Source organism: Panthera leo, chromosome D1, assembly GCF_018350215.1.
Source record: "Panthera leo isolate Ple1 chromosome D1, P.leo_Ple1_pat1.1, whole genome shotgun sequence".
Classification (NCBI taxonomy): Eukaryota; Metazoa; Chordata; class Mammalia; order Carnivora; family Felidae; genus Panthera; species Panthera leo.
In genome coordinates this window covers 47,967,163-47,990,165 of record NC_056688.1, presented here as the reverse complement: position 1 = coordinate 47,990,165, position 23,003 = coordinate 47,967,163, and the positions used below count along the sequence as shown (strand labels likewise).

The window sequence follows — 23,003 nt, the reverse complement described above, 5'->3', positions numbered from 1 at the left end:
AATCCACTAACCAATCAACCAGGTACATTCCCTCCTCAGGTGTCATGCCTTACCCTAACCTCTGCCTGGAATCCTCATTCCAAGATACCCATATAATCAACCCCTCATCCTCTTCATGTCTACTGAAGCGACACTTTTCTTTGGTTGTTCTTTTATTTTTCAACATGGCATTTATCAGCACCTAACATCATTTTCATGTATTTCTTTTCCCACCTTATCATTAGAATGCAAGCTCTATGTGGACAGAGATTTTTATCCTTGTTATTAATTACCTATAATGAAGCCTTTAGAAGTGGCTGTACATACTCACCACTTGTTATCATAAATTAGTAGGCTAAAAACAAAAGCAATGCTTTTCAATAAATCCTCATTCTTAGTTTAAGGTTAACCAGTAGTTGTGCCAATAAGCCATGTTCACATAATTCCACCTAAACTTGTTCTGCAAAATAACAGGCTAAGCAATTTGATTAAGTGGTAATACTTCTGAGTTTACTAGAAAGTAGGCTTTGCTTTCCTGACACTTCCAATCCTGGTGGGAAAGAAAATGTTTAATCTGAAATAATTATACTTTATTAAATAGTTGTTTATCACTTATTCATCCATGTAACAAAATACAACCTTTATGTACAAGGCGTTCTAGGCTAGGTGCAGGAGGTATAGAAGTGAGTAAGGCACAGTTTCTGACTTCAAGAAGGTTATAGTCTTATAAAAGAGACAGGATATGCTACAAGCTAAGACTCATTCAATGGATAAAAACTTGATAAATAGAATAAAATGTGCTAAAATAGAGCAAAAAGATAAAATGCATTGAGAGTTCATAAGAGGGAGAAATTACAAAGACCATATATTATAAAGTGCTAAACTGAATGTAATCAAATGCCAAACTATATGGCAGAGACAATAAAATGCTATTGCCTACCACTCCTGCAATTGAAATACACCAGGGATTGTGGTAAGCCTTCATGCAGAAAATAACATATGCCAAGACTCATATTTCTCTTCGTTCCCTGTGAAAGGGCACTGAACATTAAACAGAGTACAACCCTGAATGATGTTTCCAGCTGTTCCTATGAGCAATTTCATAAGCTCAGTTTTGTTCTTTACTCCCAAGTTTAGCAACAAACTTAAAGTCTAGTATTAATTTTTCAAAGGTTAAATTTATCATTAGATTCATACAAAATTGATTAAATGCAACAAATCTAATAAATGAAAGTTGTTAGTTACATCACATGTGAAGTATTATTTTCCAAAAAAATAGAGACAGATTGCAACCTATATTTCAATAATTTATCTTATTCTTTCAAATAGTATAAATGCTACTAATTATTGTAGAAAGTGTGGAAATACACACCATAAAAGTAAATTTCACCTGTAATTCTGTTATTTACCTAAATGCTAGAAAATTGATGTATTTCCTTTTATAAATAGGTATACATACAGATGCAGAGGTAGTGATAAATGTACATACTCGTGTGGTTACTGATTACAATCTGCATCATGTTTTAGCCAATATTGTGGGAAACTGGACCACCATTTGATATGCTTTCAAGACATGATTACTTTTGGCTGCATCATAGTCCATCTCATGGATGTGCCAACTATTATAAACAATGCTATGATAAAATAAGTATACAAAATATTTATTTGCTTTCCTAATTATTTCCCTAGGATGAATTCCTAGAATAAGACTAAAATGGTGAAAACATTTTTGAGAATTTTATTAAGTGTTGCCAAATTGTCTTCCAAAATGTTACATGATATAAATCCTGTCCAGCAGTATCCTGGAGAGATCATCTTTGCACATTCTTGTCACCTGGAGTACTGCCATATCCTTTTCCTAATTTGATACTCATTCATATTTTTATTCACATTGTTTTAAATATTGATTTAAAATATTTTAAGAACTTACTTGAATATCTGTGAATTGTCTAGAACACTGGTGATTTCTTTTAATTTTATTTTTTATTTTTTAAAATTTAGAACACTGGTGATTTTTTAAATTGATTTTTAAGAGCTCCTTTTTAAAAAATTTTTAACATTTATTTACTACTGAGAGAGAGAGAGAGAGAGAGAGAAAGAGAGAGAAAGAGAGAGAGAGAGAGAGAAAGAGAGAGAGAGAGAGCACAAGCAGAAAGGGCAGAAAGAGAGAGGGAGACACAGAATCTGAAGCAGGCTCCAGGCTCTGAGCTGTCAGCACAGTCTGAAACTGGGCTCAAACTCACCAGCCATGAGATCATAACCTGAGTTGAAGTCCAACACTCAACCAACTGAGCCACCCAGGGGCTCCCTTAAGAGCTCCTTATAGTTTAAACATAATAACTGTCTTACTTGTGGCTTTTCAATTTTTTATATTTTAAACATAATATTTTAAAATTCTTATGTAGTCAAACCTAGGTGTTTTCTTTATTAATTCTCATATTGCATTTATGATTATGAAGGCCTTATCCCAACTAAGATTAATTACATATGGGCTTTTCATGGGTTTCTTTTTACATTAGCCTGTTAATATATCTGTAATTAACTTGGTGTTTGATGGCAGAAAAAATCAATAATGTTTATTGAATGAAGACCTGCCAAACAGTGTACTACAGTCTTTATATGAATTACCTCTTATTTAATCCTCATAAACACCTTACAACTATTACTTACATTGATAATTGTTAAGGAATAACTATTAATGTCCCTACTTTATATGTGAGGAAAGTTCAGAGAGATTGATTTACTTACCCATGGTAAATGATGTAGCTGGTGTTTAAACTCTGGCAGTCTCTAGAGCCTGCTCTCTTACTGCTCTTTTTATACTAACATAGAATGGCTCTATCTTGATTTTTCAATAAATAATCAATTTTCCAAACACCCTCTTTTGAATAATAATTCTGTTCCCTCTTTGATTTTTTTCAATTCTAGTTCTTAAAGTTCTGTATGAAATTGTTAGAGCTTCTGAATTTATTTTGCACCAACTATGAATTAAGTTGTCTCAGTTTTATACTCTAAAATGGTTTTCCTACAGATATTAATAAAATAATTATTTCTCTATTAATTTTCAATACCACTTTTATGCATGAAACATTTATATACACATATAATTCTCAATTTTCTATTTTACCTATTTGATGTATGTGTATCTTATGTTACTTCTAGAGAGTCACATTTTCCCCATATTATTCTGAATTGTTTTCACTGATTCCATCAACTTTTTATTCTTCCATAAAACCTCTAATTTAATTTTTCAAGTATCATAAGAAGTCTCCCCACAACTTTTAAGTTGTATTAACTTTGATAGCACTTTCTTAAAATATTGACATTTACATGATATTGTTAATACTTTTATGTTGCTTAGTAGAGATTTATGGTTTTTTCCCACAAGACCCAGTATATTGCAAGTTTTTTTTCTAAGCTTTTATTTAAATTCTACTTAGTTAACATACAATGTAATATCAGTTTCAGGTGTAGGATTTATTGATTCACACTTACATACAACACCCAGTGCTCATCACAAGTGCTCTACTTAATCCTCATCACCCATTTAGCCCATCTCCCCACCCACCTCCCCTCCAGCAAGCCTCAGTTTGTTCTCTGTAGGTAAGAGTCTGTTTTATGGTTTGCCCTGTCTTTCCCCCCACCATGTTCATCTTTTGTTTCTTAAGTTCCACATATGAGTGAAATCTTTTGGTATTTGTTTCTTTTTTCATTTAGGATAATACTCTCTAGCTCCGTCCATGTCATTGGAAATGGCAAGATTTCATTCTTTTTGTGGCTGAATAATATTCCATTATATGTATATACCACATCTTATCTATCCATTCATCAGTTGATCAATGGAACAGAACAAAAAACCCAGAAATGGGCCCACAACTATATGGTCAACTAATCTTCAACAAAGCAAGAAAGAATATCCAATGGAAAAAAGACAGTCTCTTCAACTAATGGTGTTGGGAAAACTGGAAAACAATATGCAAAAGGATGAAACTGGACTACTTTCTTACACCATACACAAAAATATATTCAAAATGCATGAAAGACTTAGATATGAGACAGGAAACAATCAGGTTTCCTGATGGTAGAGGAGAACACAGGCAGTAACCTCTCTGACAGTGGCTGTAGCAAATTCTTACTAGATACATCTCCTGAGGCAAGGGAAACGAAAGTGAAAATAAACTATTACCTTTAAGAGCATTATGTGAAGACTAAGTGCCTCTAAAAATCTTAAGTTACGCTTGAGATAATTGTAAATAAATGGCCAGAAGTGGGGTGAAGTTAATTAGTCTGTCAATCAGTCATATATTGGCAAAAGACCAAATATGATAAAGAAACTGATCAAATATAATGAGTTCAATATTATTAGCACTTCATTGAGACCTTGAAAAAAGTTCAGAATAAGCTTTGGGTAAGAATTTCAAAGTCATTTAGGAAGTGAAGTACCTAAGGTTCAAAGTTAGCTGAAGAGATTTAACACAACTCTATTGAATCAATCTGTCACAAAAATTTCCTTTTGGAATGGAGAAGGGTACCGATTTATATACACCTTTTCTCTGATAGATGGAGTAGTGAGTTCTGCCAGAGAAATATCCATGTTTTATTTATTGTTGGGGTTGCCAGCACCCGGCACAACATGCCACATAATTGCTATTCAGTCTATAAACCTAGAGAAAATTATTTGTACAAATGATAAAAAAAGACCAAAAATACAATCAGGAGATCAAGTTCTCTAGCTTGATTCCACTATAATTGTCATCAATGTTGAGTAGATATTTAGCTTCTTAAATGCCTCAGTTTCCTCTTCAGTGAAATTAAGAAGATAAACTAAATCTTCCCACGGGTCTTTATTAACTCTAAAATTCTCTGATCTGCAATTCATAATTTCAACATTTTCTTATGAAGTCTCTTACCCATCAAAGAGGAGAGGTTCATATTTATCAAAATGGCTCCCAGGCACTCAGGGGCACTAACCACAATCTGAACCACTTACTAGCTTCCTGGCAATGCATGCAGGAGGTCCTTATCACTGTTATCCTTAGACACTGTATTTTATGACTATAAATGGTAACTTCTTAAAAAAAAACCTTTTATCCCCCACACGTATTTAACAGTCCAAATAAATATATAAAAGGCCTGGAATTAATTGATGAATGCAGTGACCACTGTGCTATAAACATGTATAAAAATCTAATTGCCTAGAACCCAGAAACATTATGTAGCTGCCCCAATGTACTACTTGCGTAACAACTGAGAAATGACCCTATGTTAACAAGCTAGTACAGTCATCCTTCTTGCACAAGTGATGATTAGTCACTTTTCCACAATTTGGGCAAAATATTTAATTTGTATTTAGAGGGATGTTGGTTTGGTTCCATAGAAACAAAAAGATAATTTATGGACAATTTAACTATGTAACATATTTTACTTTTCCTTATCTTTGATGCTGAACTGGAAATGACTACATCATCACCCACTAGGGATTGGAAATTTAAAAATTTGATGAAGTGTCTAACTTTACTTAGACTTCCGTTCAGAAGAACTGTTAGTGGCCTGGTGAACAACTGGCCCCTATCTTTTCAGGCAAGGTCACAGAATCTACAAAGAGTTCAGCAGGCCACTCATAAAAATCATATACCTGATCTTATTGCTATGAAGAAAGAATATTGAGTTGAGCTAAATTTCAGCATAAAAGGGATAACTCTTAAAACTGTTAGATGCATTGACGGGAGGGAGTAGGTGTTATATAAAGCCCAAATTCACTTCTACCGGTTATAAAGGAACATTCAAAAAGATGGAATGTCAGAAGAGGAAAAGACCAAAGATGCTCTGAGGCATCTCCCTTGCCTTATAGGTAAACCGTCTACGTTATGGAGAGGTTCAGCCCTGTCCAAGGTCACACCCAGGAGCAGAGCCAGATCACAGACTTTGCTTCCCTACTTCCCAGTGCAACATTCTTTTCTCTAGTACCAAACAATCTCTCTTCCTTAGACAGAGGTGTGTTTATTAGAGTATTCCTGATTGGACACATACTCTGAGAATGTATCTATTCTAAATAAAGATAGCTCAGGAACAAGTGTTCAGGGTATGATTCATTCTTCTCAGAAATATCCGAGAAGTTTGAAGAGGAAGAGGAAGGAGAAAGAAGTGGATAACTCAAGAAGAGGCCTCTTATAGGCTGATCATGTTTCAGTCCTCTGTGCTGAGGGTTCCATTCCTGATACCCTTATTATCTGGAAGCCACGAATCAGCAGACAGTGCCTGGGCTCAGCACCACTTGGGCCAAGGATGGTGGGAAGAGAAAGTGGTATTGGATTATTATTTCTACCTAGATGCAACTGACCTTCTACCAGATCTCATTGTACTTTAATTATCTGATTATGATACTCAAATTAATTATGAGTTCACTGAGATGAGGAATTAGGCCCAATTCATCTCTATATCTTCAGGGTCTATCATGTTTGGTGTCCAATGAATGTTGAATGTGAGAAAGAAAAAAAGGAAGGAAGGAAGGAAGGAAGGAAGGAAGGAAGGAAGGAAGGAAGGAAAGATGGAAGGGAAGGAGAGAAGGAGAGAGGGAGGGAGAGAGGGAGGTGCATGCTGGGCCTGGAAAAGAATGCCCAATTTGGAACACACCCTTGCCTTGGGTTTCTAATATTATTTGTGTTTCGGATGATATAGTTTCTAGTGATATTGGATGTTATTATTTTAAAAATATTCTTCATTAACTGTAATAAAAGCTTACCAGGCTTACAATGCCAGATTTGAATGACCTGTTATACTTTCTTCTTTTGTAGATTCAGAAGGAGAAAGGAAGAGCAGTGCATGTAATCCATGTTCTCTTGCCCTCCAGTTCAGATGTAAACTGAAATTCACCTTTGCTGAATGGATTAGCAGTTATGAATACAAAATAAATCACATATGTCAAGTTTCAATGTGATTTTATTCTAGGGTGTTCAGAAACTGTTACCCTTGCAATGAATTATCCTAGTGTGGGGTACAGAACCAATTTGCATTAGGAATTGAATTCAAGAAATATTCACTGAGAACCTCCAGTGTATCACAGGCTATGCTGGCTCCTCCCAAGACTTAAAAGAGTAATACAGGATCCTGGACCCAAGTTTTGCACGTTGTTGTCAGGTGCGAACATATGCAAACATATCAACAGAGAGTAATATAGGGAATGACAACTGCTGCAACAGAGGTATGAGAAAGCAACTATAGGAGCAGAGAGGGCAACAAATGCTTTTGGGTACATTAAGCCTAAGGTTCAGGCTTCTCACATGGTTACCCAATAGTGTCTTCTCAGCGTTGTGGTTTGGAAGACAGTAGACTTGGATTCTAAACCTGTCTTTGAGCCTAAATGTCCATCAACTGATGAATGGATAAAGAAATTGTGGTTTATATACACAATGGAATACTACGTGGCAATGAGAAAAAATGAAATATGGCCTTTTGTAGCAACATGGATGGAACTGGAGAGTGTGATGCTAAGTGAAATAAGCCATACAGAGAAAGACAGATACCATATGGTTTCACTCTTATGTGGATCCTGAGAAACATAACAGAAACCCATGGGGGAGGGGAAAGAAAAAAAAAAAAAAAAAAAAGAGGTTAGAGTGGGAGAGAGCCAAAGCATAAGAGACTGTTAAAAACTGAGAACAAATTGAGGGTTGATGGGGGGTGGGAGGGAGGGCAGGGTGGGAGGGAGGGCAGGGTGGGTGATGGGTATTGAGGAGGGCACCTTTTGGGATGAGCACTGGGTGTTGTATGGAAACCAATTTGACAGTAAATTTCATATATTAAAAAAATAAAAAAAAAAAAAAAAGAAAGGAAAGAATGAAAGAATGAACACAACATTAAAAAAAAAAAATAAACCTGTCTTTGTGTGAATCTAGCTATGTGATATAGGGAATAGAATTAATGGCCCTGTATTTCTATCTCTTCCTCTGTAATGGTTAAGAGCGTGGACTCTGGTATCACAAAGACCTGACTTAAATGGTTCTGTTGTTTACTATTTGAACTGAACCGTTTTTTTTTTTTCACTAGTATAGAGCTTTAGATCTTTAATCTGTAGAGCAAAAGTTATAAATGTGCCTAAACTATACAGTACTGTGAAGACCGAGTGAAGATGTGAAATGTATCATAGTGCCAAACACATATTAATTGCTCAATAAATGTAACTACTATTATTTAAAATATTAATTTAAGATGAGAGAACTAGCCTATAGTAGACTTGAGCTAAACTGACACTGAAAGAAATCCAACATAGATATGGACAGGAGGGGAAAATATATACCACTCAGTGCTTCTCCCAATCAGTAAGCAAAATCTCAAGATGTATAGAAAAAGAGGCCTCAGCATCACAAGAATGACTCTAACAATAAACAAACAGATCTCACTTATAGACCATATTAGATCTATGGTTCAGTGCCAAAGCTTCAGACCATTCCAGGTGGAATGCTGTTGGCTGTTGGAATGTCCTTTTATGTGGAATATTGCAGCGAAGTTAATCCAAATGGGAAACCATCACACATTTGATCCATTCTCATTATCATGGCTCCACAGCAGGACATGCTGCCCGCTTTGGTAACTCAGAGTTCTTTTGTACAACAAACTGTGATTACTTCATAAAGGTCAATTCTCCCAAATCCCTGGAAACCATGGCACGCCAACCCACCAAGATCACAGAAGCAATTAAAAGTGTTTAACTGGGAAAGTTGCCAGGACCAGATGGCTTCTGCCAGTGGGATTTTGTTTTTGTTTTAAACTGCTCAACACTAGGGAAACAATATTTATTTGCCTCATATCTATTTACTAGTGGGTCTTCATACTTGTTTACGAATTCAGTCATTACAGGGATTCTTGCCCTACATGGACATTAGAATGTGGGCCATAAGAGATAATGATAAAGGCTGCCCCACCAACTCCATCATGGTTCAAATCAGCTAAAAGTTTGCCACATGTAATAGTTTGCCACTCTAATAGTATGTTTGCATGTAAAATCCCACTTCTGTGAAGTAAACATTCTTGAAGATCTTTTTGAATCAGACCTTAAGATAATTCATGTATTATCAAAGGGATCAGAGGACTTTTAACAAGATAAATATCTTGTAGTATCTCTTAAGGCGCCTGGGTGGCTCAGTCGGTAAGCATCCGACTTTGGCTCAGGTCATGATCTCACGGATTGTGAGTTCAAGCCCCACAGAGGTCTCTCTGCTGTCAGCATGGGATCTGTTTCAGATCTTCTATCCCCTCTCTCTCTTCCCCTCCGCCACTCACACTACCCCTCTCTCTCTCTCTCTCAAAAAGAAATAAACATTAAAAAGTATTTTTAAAAACTTTTCACCCTTAATTTTTGTAGTGTGCAACCACCAAACAGAACCACTTATTCACAATGTTCCTTTGATATAAATATCTATACCAGGTAGACTTATTTAACTGATACAACGATTCTGCTTAGAAGTTTGTTTAAATTGTGCCAACACAGGGTAGCCATGGATCAAATCCTGTCTCTAACATTTTTTTCAGCAAATTGACCTTGGCAGACCGTTTATCTCTCCTGAGCTTTGGAGGCTATTATTATCTATAATTAAAACAGTATGATATTTGCACATTACTCAGATTAAAGTAAAAAAAAAGGTTGATAAAAAGACCCAAATATATATATTGAATTTAGTATCTGATGAAGTGACAACTCAGATCAGTGAAAAAAAGATGAATTTTTAAATAAATAATATTGAGACAACTAAATGGTTACTTGGAAAAAGATAAAATTTGATCAGCACCTCACACCATACACTAGAATAGCCTCCAAATGATCAGATAGCTGGATGTAAAGAAAAACAAAACAAAAACAGAAAATAACATGCAGGTACTAGACAAAAAAGAAAAAAAAACATGATTAAATCCTTTATAATCTAAAAGAGGATAAAGGTTTTATAACTGACTCAAACTCTATGAGCAAAAAATATATATAATACATGAGCAATAAAAACATTTATATGTTTTTCAAAATATAAATAACCAACTGTAAAAATATAGTTGCAACTTACATCATAGGTACAAAGATCTAATCACTTTAATATAGAAAGAACCTCTAGAAATCTGGGAGAAAAATGCCAAAGGCCCAAGAAACAGTAGGTAAAATATATGAATACGCTACACCCTCTTACATGTCAAATAGCTCCTAAACATATGAGAAGATGCTCAACATCACTCATTAAGAGAAACAAAATTCCAATGAGGTTCTCTTTCATACTACTGGACTGGAAAAAAATTCCAAAGTTTGATAACACACTCAGTTGGCAAGAAAAACCATATATTCTTACATATTGCTAGCAAGAGTACAAAGTATTACAACCCCCGTGGCAGTGCATTTGGCAACAAAATTACATATGTGGTTTTCCTCTAATCCAAGATCTCCTTTCTAGGAATCTATTCTACAACCATACCTCTATAAATACCAAACAGCATATTCACAAGATTATTTGTGATAGCATTGTGTATCAAAAGATTGAAGAATCTCAAATATCTAACCAACAGGGAATCTGTTAAATAAGCGATGATCATCCACCCAATGGAGTGCCATATAGTTATAAAAAAGAATGAAGAACTCTATACACTATGATGGACTGATCTCCATTATATTTTAATAAGGGAAATAGCAAGCAAGATGCTTAGCTTTTATATATAAGAAGTGAAGGGAAATAAGAATACATACACACACACACACACACACACACACACACACACACCACTTCATTTCTGTGGAAATAAATAGCAAATGGTAAACATAAAATAATAAAAATGCATATGTTTGCAAGCCTACCATGAAAACAATTTAGCCCAGTATAGACACTTTTGTTTGCAAACTTGCTTTATTACACATGTATGTTATTTTTAATATGTAAAGACTTTTATATATATACATATTTTAAAGGTTTATTTATATATCTTGAGAGAGAGAGAGAGAGCGAGCGAGAGAGAGAGTGGAGTGGGGCACAGAGAGAGAGGGAGAGGGAGAATCCTGAGCAGGCTTGCCCAGCATATAGAGCCTGATGCAGAGCTCAATCTCAGGACAGTGAGAATGTGACCTGAGCCAATATTAAGAGTTGTACGCTTAACCGACTGAGCCACCTAGGCACCCCAAGGCTTTCATATATTCTTAAAAACTTTTAAGAGATTCTTTAGTTGTAACTATTTTACTTCTTCTCTGATAAAAAATTAGGTTTCAGTCAAAACATAAGTATTACAAAAATTATGAATTTTAATTATTTTAAGCAATTTTTCTCCTCAAAAGTATCCTACTTAGACAATGAATTATATATGACTATATCTATAGGCAACTGAGAGTGATGCAAAAATATGGAAGCAATACCTGTTTTCTCTTTTATTTTTATTTATTTATTTTTTTATTTTAATGTTTATTTATTTTTGAGACAGAGAGAGACAGAGCATGAACGGGGGAGGGTCAGAGAGAGAGAGGGAGACACAGAATCTGAAGCAGGCTCCAGGCTCTGTGCTGTCAGCACAGAGCCTGACGCGGGGCTCGAACTCACGGACCATGAGATCATGACCTGAGCTGAAGTCGGATGCTTAACCGACTGAGCCACCCAGGCGCCCCCCTGTTTTCTCTTTTAATATATTTTTTTATTTTCAATATTTTTATTTAATAATGTCATGTTATTTTATTAATATATTTTTGTTTTATATTTATGATATTCATTATTAGCATATTATATATTCATGATTGTTTATGGCTGTGAAAATAGTACAAACACATGTTTTTCTCTTTTGAGCAAGAAAATTAAAATCACATGTTATCTGCCAGTTCTTAAGAGCTGTAAGGACTCGGTGGTCATGGCATGAAGGTCCCAGCATTACATTTGAATTATGAGCCTAGGTCTAGGTCGGGTTTTGTGTGACCTGGGGATTATTCCTGTTTCACCTTTATGTGAATTTGATAATTACGTGGATACAAAGTGCCTCAAATATGAAGTATTTTGTTTGAATACTCTCTCTTATCTTCTGCCTATCCTTCATGAATTCCCCACACAGGCAAACTTGGTCTAGGACCCCACATGGAATTAGTGCTTCCTGTCCTCACTTTAAATCAACACTTTCCCCCTGTGTATCAGCGGGGAAACATTTCTATGAATCAACAGTCTCCATTATTCACAAGCCAGGTTCTTCATGGCAGCGGGTAAGGAAGGCTTACATGTTAAGGAGCAGCCTCTATCACAGGATCTTTAGACACCTTTTGTAGTCAAGGTGTCTTTTGATACCTCCCGATACACACCAGACAGCTATCTACCCTGCCTAGACACAAAATGCTATGCAGGACCTTCTTTAATGTCAGGTATGGTTACCACATATGACCATACCATATGCTGTATGTTGTGCATATATTATCTTTCTACTCATAGCAACCTGAGGTGGACGCTTTCCTCCCTACACTCTACATGAAAAGACAGAGACACAGGTTAAGTTACCCACTGCCAGCATATAGAAGAGCTGAGTTCCATGCCTCGCTCACCTTCCCCAAATCAGGCTCTGTAGGCCAAACTTGTCTGGCTTTTGGCCACATTTGCAAACAGGGCCCTTCTACCCATGGTGTCCTTACGATGGCCCAAAAGCACCCCCAGATCTGGGAGCACAAGTTCGGGCTTTGTGGCTGGCCCCCACGCATTCCTCAGCTCTGTCTGCTCATGATTCCCTCCCTCCATCAGCGATGGTCTATTTGCTTTGGATCTTGACCTTTCACAGAAGGGTGCGTGGCATTCTACAGAGTCAAAAAAGCATCTCTCAGGAAAAGTCTGAGCGAAGATGATGTGAGTCTCTTACAAAGAAACAAGGGCAAGCGGAGGCTGGAATTGCTCACATGGAAAGAAAGACAGTTGTTGCACAGGACTGGCTTCTGTTGTGGGAGAGTGGCAATGTCGTTGTATCTAGAGATATAGGCTCATCCTAATGCTGACTGACTTGGTGGAGGCTTTGCCTCTCAAAACATCAGTCAAGTGACATAGCCCAAACTGCTAACCTTGGGGTGACTCGAGCCTTTCTTCGTGATGTGCTGTCATCGTTATGTTGGGTTTTGGGGGCTCAAGGCCCCTGTGTGAGACCCCATTTTTGAGCTAGTCTGAATAGACCACACAGCCTCAATTTCTCAACTGCAAAATGGGAATGATAATAAAGGGAAAAATAGGGATAATAACAGTAACTCCCTTACAGAATTGAAAAGATTAACTAAACTAGCACATACAAGGAATTTAGCATCATATTTGTATCCAAAACATGTATTTTTTGAAAGGGTGTTAGATCAATGATGTTGATGACTGGCAAGTTCTGTCAGCCCCAGGAAAATGGCACATATATTAGGAAGTGAAATGTTTCTGCTTTGTCCACAGTGGTTAAAAGTCTCTTAATATAGTTTTAATGTTGAATCACATAAATATTAAAAATTCATAATGTTTAAGAGAAACAGAACAATAAATTCTAACAATCCAAACAAACTGAAACCATCTACACTAAGTATCAACTTGGTAATTTAACCCCAGAAAGAAAATAATTATTTCAAGTGACTTGAATACAGTTCATCCTATTTAGAGTACATTCTAAGTAAAGAGTGGACTGCAAAAAGAAAAAAAAAAATTTATTCAATAGTTTTATTTTTTATTGGTAGTATTAATGTTGTAGTTTTGAAGTATTTGGTATATAATGTAGAATAAAGCAAAGAAGTAAAAATATTATTAAGAAAAGAAACATTGTAGTGCAAGAGAAAAAATTACAAATATAAAGCCAAGGGATTTTAAGGAAACATTATTATGTAATGTTGGATTTGAATTGGAAATATGAATTGGAAACATCCAATATATATATTCTCTATATGTTTACCAAAAGGCCCTAAGAAATAATGATACCCAAGCAGAGCAATGATCATAATTATTACTAAGACCTTGGTTTCTTAGTATCATTTTCTCCTAAAAGGAGCCAAGCCTCCTTGGAGAGATGCTTCATTTTATATTTGGGGCAAAGAAAGTCCCACAACAGGAGAGCCAGTTTGGAGGGGTTCTCTTTGACCAAATTTGGTAAAAAATTGAGGATCCAAAGGAATGACAACAGTTATTTTAAAAAATTGAACTACAACATCTCCCATTATTAGAGTTGATTTTTACACTAACTCTTTACTCTAATGGGTAATTAAGGGAAAAGCATGAAGTCATCCTACAATCACAGAATTAACATCTTAAGATAATGAAGGAAAACTTCTTTATCAAAAAATGCCATGTATAAGAAATATTAGAATTAGAGCAAGTGAACTAGAGATAGCAAATGTAGCAAAATGCTAAAAATTGGTGAATAAGGTGAAGGGACAAAACTGTTTGTTTACTTAGTCTTTCAAATTTTCTCTAGATTTCTCATTATTCAAAATAAAATTGGGGGGGGGGGGTGGAAGGCACCTGGGTGGCTCAGTCAGTTGAATGTCCGATTTTGGCTCAGGTCATGATCTCTCAGTTTGTGAGTTCTAGCTCCACATCAGGCTCTGTGCTGACAGCTTGGAGCCTGGAGCCTGCTTTTGATTCTGCGTCTCTCTCTCTCTCTGACCCTCTCCTACTCATGCTCTCTCTCTCTCTCAAAAATAAATAAACATTAAAAAAATTAACAAAACAAAAAAATAAAATAAAATTTGGGAGAACACATCAATGTCATGGGAAAAAGCTGAGGGGGTGTTTAGACCAAGCCATACCAAAGACCCCAATACTATACATGAATCATTATTGAATTGGCATTTGGAAACCAAATTATAAACATTTAAGAAGATAGCTGGGGAACTTGAATAAAAAGTGAATAATTAATAATATTAGAAAGTAATTGTTCATTGTTTTTTGTGTCGTAATGCTGTTACACTTATGTAGAAGATGAATACTGAGGTCACTATTTCTGTGAGCTACTTCCAAATGGTTCTGTGAAAACAAATCTAGCTATTTGAATAGATCAAGGAAGATAGATTAATAAATTAATAACTTGAGTAATGGAGAGATACTACATATTTGACATACAGTTAACAATTGTTTCTCCAGAAATATGACTATATATAATTAAATAGTATTCTTTTGGGGCACCTGGGTGGCTGACGGTTCAGTGCCTGACTCTTTATTTCAGCTCAGGTCATGATCTCATGGTTCATGGGATCGGAGCCCTAAGCTCTGCATCTGGCTTTGCACTGACAGCACAGAGCCTGCTTGGGATTCATTCTCTCTCTCTCTCTCTCTCTCTCTCTCTCTCTCTCTCTCTCACTGCTCCTACCCCCCCCCCATAATAAACAAATGAACATAAAATAATAGTATCATTTCAATATTCTGAGTCTGATAAAATGAAAATTAGTCTGACAAAATGCTGGTAAAATAAAAGACAATATATATTTTGGAGGTTTATGATAGCATTAAATGCAAATAAAGTATATAATCCATGTGATAACATCTTAAGATTCAGCTTCTATATAAATGTCATTTTACTCTCTTCCTCTACTATACTACAATTTATAACACAGAATGCCATTAGCATGTGGAGGAAATTGGGGATGCCTTATGGGTTGTGTGGACAACTTTGGGCTTAGTGAACATGTGATTAAGTAAGCTGAATTACTATAAAATAGTCCCTTGACTTCAATGTATGTTAATTGGATCTTGTTGGCTAGTTCTGAATTTCCCAAAGGAAGAGAGGAATGTTTATTTTCCCACTCTGTTCTAGCTCTTCCATTTAAACTCAGCCAAGTGAAAAACAACAATAATCTTCCCTGTGCATGTCCCCTTCACAAACCAAACCTCCCACATACATACCCATGCTACACTAATTTAACACACCAATTGAAGACTCCGAATTACCAGTCTTACATCTTTGCCTTTAACTCCCTTACTCCCTCTGCAGCCAGAACTGCTGTGTTTAAGATGAGTACCTCTTTAACATTCTCAATTTTGCTCATCACTGGGCCCTTGTTATGGAATTAAATCAAGACATGTTTTAGCAGTGTAACTCTTTCTTTAAAGTACTATGTGTCCCAAATTTACTTAGGTTAAAAAAAACACAAGTTTACCAATAAATGCTAAAATATTTAGAATATATATGACATAAAAGTTTATATATTAAAGTTCCATGCTCCTCTTTGTTATTCCATTTTGCTTTAAAATTTTAATTCTTGCCATTCTGCCTTTCAGAACAATTCTATTTTGCTCTAGAGAAGGGGGGCTATGGGGAGAGAGGGAGAAATTCATGTGTAGATGTAAGAAATTATTAAGACATTTGAACCAAGTAGTGAATTTACCTTCAAGTGCCAGCTGGTAAGACATTTCCTTTGTGAGTCTTCCCAAACACATAGGCAGGGACCAAACCAATCTACACCCCAGGAATTTGCACATCACAAGGACAAGTAAGGACTTGTTAAATATTTCTTGAATGAATAATGTATCCATCCCCATAATATTTACCATACCATGGTATAACTGTTTCTATATATCAGTCTCCCTTCAATGGATCTAACATTGAACATTTTTATCCTAGTAGAATAAGATGATGAAGAATAGGCTTAGGAAGATTAATCTGGCAAGAATTTCCAGAGGGAGGGGTGAATTTGAGGAAGAACACATTGAAGGAATAGAGAGGGCTGGCCATATATCACTGGTATGTAATGCCACAGAAATTCCTTTAGACCCAGGGATTGAACCTAAGATTAGGGACAGTCCATTTCTCTCCTTAAAATATTAGGCTGATGGCACAGCAAAGCCCAATGACTTACTTATAGGGTCTTGGAATTAAAGTTAAAATTCATAAAATCATGTAAACCTTTAAAGCCTTAGCAAAAAAGTAACATATTGTATGGGTGCTATTTCAGTGGCAACAGATCTTTGCAGTGAAAATTTACAATGCATGGTGGTGGCAATTGCTTTATTTTCATTCTGTATATTGTAGTGAATCAACATTAGCATCATTAAATATTTATCCAGTACTTCTGCTAAGTTGCTAGAGCAAAATGATTTTTTAACATCTCTTCCTATCTAATTATAGGCAAAATAGATAACATGAATATAAAAAGACGTGAACACACAACAAATAACATTAATATTAAAACATTTACGGCATTATTGAATAGTCACATGGACAGAACTATATAAAAAGACATAAAGCACAGAGAGAATGTGATCTAATGAAAACAAATGAAATGAAATATATAAAGGACAAGTATTGGAAAACATAGTTGAACCCAAATACATAAAGATATGAACAAAATGAAAATACTGGGGAGTGAGGTAACTGAGGACTTGTAAGGGCAAATCAAGGAAGATTTAAAGGAAGAGGAGGATAAAGTGCATATTTATTTAAGACACTTTATTTCCCCTTTATTCACCAAAATGTTTACAAGAACCTTCTTCGTGTCAGCCATGTTAGGTGCAAAAGATCCAGAAATATATAAGCTGTTGTTCTTGGTGTCTAGGAGTTCACAGTCTAATATAAAAGAAAGACATATAGAAGACTAATTGCCATTCAGTGAGGTAAATGCTCAGGGAGGTATTTGGACTTAGGAAAGACTTCAATAAAATGAAATTTGAGGCTGAAGAAAAGTTTATTGGGCAAAGAAAGCAAAGAACACTTTCAGGCAAAGGAACTGCGTGAGCAATGCTTATAGATAAGGGATTCATTTGTGGGAATAGTAAGAACCATATTTCTTGGCAAAAGTAAATGCACGCACAATAACTGAATAGTAAAGATAGCTGGATTGTGCACAAGGAGGTGGTGGAAAAGGCAGATGAGCAGCTTGGCAAAAGGAAGACTGGAAAGGGCTTTTTAGGGTGTATTCATGACCATGGACTTTATTTTATAGATAATGGTTAAGTAACTAAATGTTCTAAGAAGGGACAATCAGATAAACAATTCAGAAGACTTTAATACATGCAGTGTTAGGACAAGGATGGGACATTCTTAGCACCTTCCATTTTTGTCCTTTTGGGTAAGTTTAAGTGTCAGATAATCAGCTCAAAGGCACTCAGAAAAATAGGTGTGAACAAGATATTTGGGAGGTATTCAATCAAGGTCAGGTTGTGGGACTATGACTGTACTAGTGACTGAAAAACAATAAATGTACATTATTTCTTGATAATTTCGATTATTATCTATCTTCAAATTCCTGCCTAGCTTCAGAGATCATTGCTAGATTTTGTTGCAAATTAAAATCATTAGGGATATCCAATCAAGTATCACAAAGCCTCATTCCTGCATCTCAAGACTTAACTTTACAACATGTCAAGTGCCTCAGGCAAGCTAGAAGGTGTTCCAGACACACAGTGACAATAGTGTCAAAGCTGGAAGGATGTAGTTTAATCTCTGTACTTTGCAAATGGGGAGATAGATATCCAGATTGTCCTTCAATTGTCTAAAGTTCATACAACTAGATTTTTACAGAACTAAAGCATTAAGTTTTATCTTTTGATTCCCAGTCCAGGGCTCATTCTGCAACACTAGACTGACTCTCTTCAATAAAGTGGTCTGTTCTTTAAGGGCATAGCTCTGGTGAGCTTTTGTCTATTAGGATTGCATTATAGGGCCCTCATTAAGAGGCCACTAAAGCCTGACTCACTTACAAATAGCCTAAGTGAATCTAACAACTTGCCTCTTTCTCTTTTCTTTTTTAAATGAGGCATATATAACATTATTTTGGTTTCAGGAGTACACTTAAGTGAAATTATGGTATGTGTCTTTCTCTGACTTCAATCATTTAGCCTAATACCCTCAACAGCCATCCATGTTGTCACAAATGGCAAGATTTCATTTATTTTATGGCTTAGTATTCCATTGTGTATGTGTGTGTATGTGTGACAGTGTGTGTGTGTGTGTGCGTGTGTGTGTGTGTGTGTGTGTGTGTGTGTGTATCCCACATCTTCTTTATCTATTCATCCACTAATAAACATTTAGGTTGTTTCCATATCTAGGCTATTGTAAATGATGCTGCAATGAACATTAGGGGTGCATATATATTTTTGAGTCAGTGTTTTCATTTTCTACAGACAAATGCCCAGAAGTGGAATTGCAGATCACAAAGCATTCCTATTTTTAATATTTTGAGGAAACTCTACACTGTTTTCCATCATGGCTGCAACTATTTACACACCCACCAACAGTGCACATGTGTTCCCTACTCTCCACATCCTTGCTAACACTTGTTACTTCTTGTCTTTTTTAGAATAACCATTCTAACAGGTGCGAGGTTATCTTATTGTGGTTTTGATTTGCATTTCCCTGATGATGAGTGAGGTTGAGCACCTTTTCATGTGTCTGTTAGCCATTCATATGCCTTCTTTAGAAAAGTATCTATTCAGATCCCCTGCTCTTTCTTTAATCAGATTTTTTTTATTGTGAGTTGTATGAGATACATAATTTGCAAATATCATATGTATGAGATATATCTATCTATATCTATATCTATATCTATATCTATATCTATATCTATACCAGATATATGATTTGAAAATATTTTCTTCCATTTCATAGGTTGTCTTTTCATTTTGTTGTTGGTTTCCTTTGCCTTGCAGAGATTTTTAGTTTGATGTAGTATGACTGGTTTATTTTTGCTTTTGTTGCCCTTGCCTTCTGAGCCAGATCCAAAAAATCATTGCCAATACCAGTGTCAAAGATCTTACTACCTATGTTTTTCAGGTCCTATATTTATGTGTTTAATCAATTTTAAGTTATTTTTTTTTTTGCAAAGTCTAAGATAATAGTTTAATTTCATTCTTTTGCACGAGACTGTCCAGTTTTCCTAACAAGTTTGAAGAGACTGTCCTTTCCCATTGTACATTCTTGTCTCGATTTTTTTTTTTTTTTTTTACAAATTAATTGGCTATATATGCATGGATTTTTTCCTGGGCTATTTTATTCCATTGATCTATGTGTCTGTTTTATGCCAATACCATATGGTTTTGATTACTAGAGCTTTGTAATATAGCTTGAAATCTGGAAGGTTGATGCTTTCAGCTTTGTTGTTCTTTCTCAAGATCATGTTAGTGATTTGGTGTCTTTTGTGGTTCTCCATTTGTTTGTTCTATTTCTGTGAAAAATGGTATTGGAGTTTTGATAGAAATTACATTGAAACTATAAGTTAGGTAATGTGAACATTTTAACAATATTAATACCTCCATCCCATGACAATAAAATATCTATTTATTTGTGTCTTCTTCAGTTACTTTTGTCAATATCATGTCTTCCAGTTTTTGGTAAAGAGGACTTTCACCTCTTGGTTAAATTTACACCTAGTTATTTTATTCTTTTTGATGTAATTATAAGTGGACCTGTATTCTTTTTAATGTTTATTTATTTTTGAGAGAGAGAGAGAGAGAGAGAGAATGAATGAGGGAAAAGGGGCAGAGAGAGAGGGAGACACAGAACCTGAAGCAGGCTCCAGGTTCCTTGCTGTCAGCACAGAGCCTGAGGCAGGGCTTGAACCCATGAACTGTGAGATCATGACCTGAGCCAAAGTCAGACGCTTAACTAACTGAGCCACCCAAGCACCCCTAAATGGGACTGTATTCTGAATTTCTCTTTCTGACAGTTCATTGCTAATGTATAAAAATGCAGAAAATTTTAATACATTGATTTTGTAGCATGAAACTTTACTGAACTTGTGTACTAGCTTTAAAGGTTTTTTGGTATTGTCTTCAGGGTTTTCTATATATAAAATCACATGGTCCATAACTACTGATAGTTTTAATTCTTTTCCAATATGGATTTATTTCTTGTTCTTGCCTAATTGCTTTGGCTGTACTTCCAATACCATGTTCAATAAAAGTGGAAGGAATGGGTATTTTTGTCTTGTTTCTGATCTTGGAAGAAAAGCTTTCAGCTTTTCACCATTGAGTATGATGTTAGCTGTAGGCTTGTCAGCTGAATTTTGTTAAATTCCTTTTCTGCATCTATCAATATGAACATATGATTTTTATCTTTCATTTTGTTTAGTGTGTCAAATTAGTTGATTTATGGATGTTAAACTACCTTTGTATACCTACATTAAATCCCACTTGATCATGGTATTTTTAATGTATTATTGAATTTGGTTTCCTACTACTTTGAGAAATTGCGCATCTATATTTATCAAGTATATTGGCCTGAAATTTTCATTTTCTTTCTTGTTTTTCCTTTTTTCTTGTGTGCATGTGTGTGTCCTTGCCTGGTTTCAGTATTAGGGTAATGGTAGCCTCATGTAATGAGTTTGGAAGTGTTCCTTCCTGTTTGATATTTTGGAAGAGTTAGAGAAGAATAGATATTAAGTCTTCTTTGAAAGTTTGGTAAAATTCACCAGGGAAATCATCTAATCCTGGACATTTGTTTGTTGTGAGTTTCTTGATTACTGATTCAGTTTCCTTACTAGTGATGAATCTATTCAGTTTTTCTATTTCTTCATGATTCAGTCTTAGAATAGTATATGTTTTTAAAACACCTATTTTTTTCTGGGTTGTCCAATTTATTAGTTATAATTTTCATAGAAGCCTCATGATTTGTTGAATTTCTTTGGTATTAGTTGTAATTTTTCTTTCATTTCTGATTTTGAGTCATTTCTCTTTTTTAGTGAGTCTACTAAAGATGTGCCATTTTTGTTTATCTTTTCAAAGTTTCAGCTCTTAGTTTCATTGATTTTTTTCTACTGTATTTTTAGTCTCTATTTCACTGTTTTCAGCTCTGATCTTTATCATTTCCTTCCTTCTACCAACTCTGGGCTTCATTGGTCTTTTTCTAGTTCCTTTAGGTATAAAGTTACATTACTTATTTGAGATTTTTCTTGTTTCTTGAGTTACACCTGTATCACTATAAACTTCACTCTTTTTAAAATATATTGAGAGAGAGAGAGAGAGAGAGAGAGAGAGAGAGAGAGAGAGAATCCCAAGCAGGCCTCATGCTGTCAGTGCAAAGCCTGACATGGGGTCCAATCTCACAAACAATGAGATCATGACCTGAGCCAAAATAAAAAATTGGATGCTTAAGTGACTGAACCACCCAGGCACCCCCCTGAACTTCACTCTTAGAACTACTTTTGTTGCATCCCATATATTTTCTATCAAGGTATTTCCTGATTTTCTGCTTTTATTTCTTCATTGCCTCATTGGTTGTTCAGTATCATGTTCTTTAAACTCTAAATATTTGAGAATTACCAGTTCTTGTAATTGATTTCTAAGTGCATGTCATTGTGGTCAGAATATGTTTGATATGGTTTCAATATTCTTAAATTTATTGAGACTTGTTTTGTGGTCTAAATATGATCTATCCTGGAGAATATTCCTAGTGAACTTAAGAAGAATGTGTGTAAAAAAAAAAGAAGAATGTGTGTGCTGCTGCATTTGGATGAAATGTTATATCTATCTACCTATCTATCTATCTCCATCTGGTCTAATGTGTCATTTAAGGCTGGTATTTCTTCATAGATTTCCTGTTTGAATGATCTATCCATTGACATAAATGGGGTATTAAAGTCTCCAGTATTATTATGTTGCTTTTGATTTCTCCTTATCTATCTGTTACTATTTGTTTTATATATTTAGGTGCTTCTATGTTGAATGCCTAAATATTTACAAATGTTATATCTTCTTTTTTAGATTGACTCCTTTATCATTATGCAATGTATATCATCTTTGTCTTTTATTACGGTCTTTGTTTTGAAGTCTATTTTGTCTGATGTAAGTATAGCTACCCCAGGTTTCTTTTAGTTTCTGATTTGCATGAAACATCTATTTCCATCATTTCACTTTTAGTCTGCTTCTTTCCTTGTATCTGAAATCTCTTTTACACATCATATAGATGGGTCTTGATTTGTTTTAATCCATTCAGCCAGTCTATGTCTTTTTATTAAAGGATTTAGTCTTTTTGTATTTAAAGTAATTATTGATAGATATGTAATTATTGCCATTTTGTTAATTATTTTCTGGCTGTTTTGTAGTTCCTCTGTTTCTCTCCTCTTGCTCTCTTCCCTTGTGGTTTAATGACTTTCT

General features: G+C 35.2%; 1 protein-coding gene across 1 annotated transcript in view; it reads right to left on the bottom strand.

The window, feature by feature from the left end:
* Positions 1 to 23,003, bottom strand: part of LOC122201112 (disks large homolog 2-like) — a 1,368,059-nt gene that overhangs the window by 913,337 nt on the left and 431,719 nt on the right. The gene's annotated exons all lie outside the window — the stretch shown is intronic.